Below are 634 nucleotides of genomic sequence, written 5' to 3' on the forward strand. Positions count from 1 at the left end.
TCAGCTATGTTCTCTTCAGGGTATATTCCCAGTAGTGGAATTGCTGGGTCAAATGGTATCTCTATTTGCAACTTTTTGAGAAAGCGCCATACCGCAGAAAGCCATATCTTATCTTCTGACTCTAGTCAACATGCTTTTCTGCTTGTAAAACTGCCACGTGTCCATGGTCTCTTCCAGGTACCCACACACGCCGTGTGTGTGTGTGTGTGTGTGTGTGTGTGAAGTACTTCAGGTCAAGAAGACACACAACCATGAGTCCCTTTCCCCTTAACTCTTGACTAAGAAAAGTCTTGACTCGTTCATTTTGTGACTAAACACTTTCCTGCTGGTCAGAGAAATGCAGCGTATCCGTTCTTATTTCTGTTTAGTCCATAATTTCTGACTACTAAGCCTTCTTCTCTTTTTCTAACTTTTGTTTTCAAGTCACCAATTCTTATTAATGCATCCTGATTGCATCTTTGGTCCATTTCAGACTGCAAAAGTTGGTATAATTCCTCATTTTTAAATTCATTTGTTGGTATATATTTTTTAATTAAATTTTATTAGTTTTAATGAACATTTACAGAGATTTTGGGTTTTCATTCATTCATTGTTGCACTGCTTTCTCTACCCTCCTCCCCAGTTTGTTCTTCTT

General features: G+C 38.2%; 1 pseudogene; it reads left to right on the plus strand.

Annotated features, from left to right (window-relative positions):
• Positions 1-634, plus strand: part of LOC102866553 — a 16719-nt pseudogene that overhangs the window by 15423 nt on the left and 662 nt on the right.

This window comes from Elephantulus edwardii, unplaced genomic scaffold, assembly GCF_000299155.1.
Source record: "Elephantulus edwardii isolate Elephantulus edwardi_28Jun2011 unplaced genomic scaffold, EleEdw1.0 scaffold00234, whole genome shotgun sequence".
NCBI classification, from domain to species: domain Eukaryota; kingdom Metazoa; phylum Chordata; class Mammalia; order Macroscelidea; family Macroscelididae; genus Elephantulus; species Elephantulus edwardii.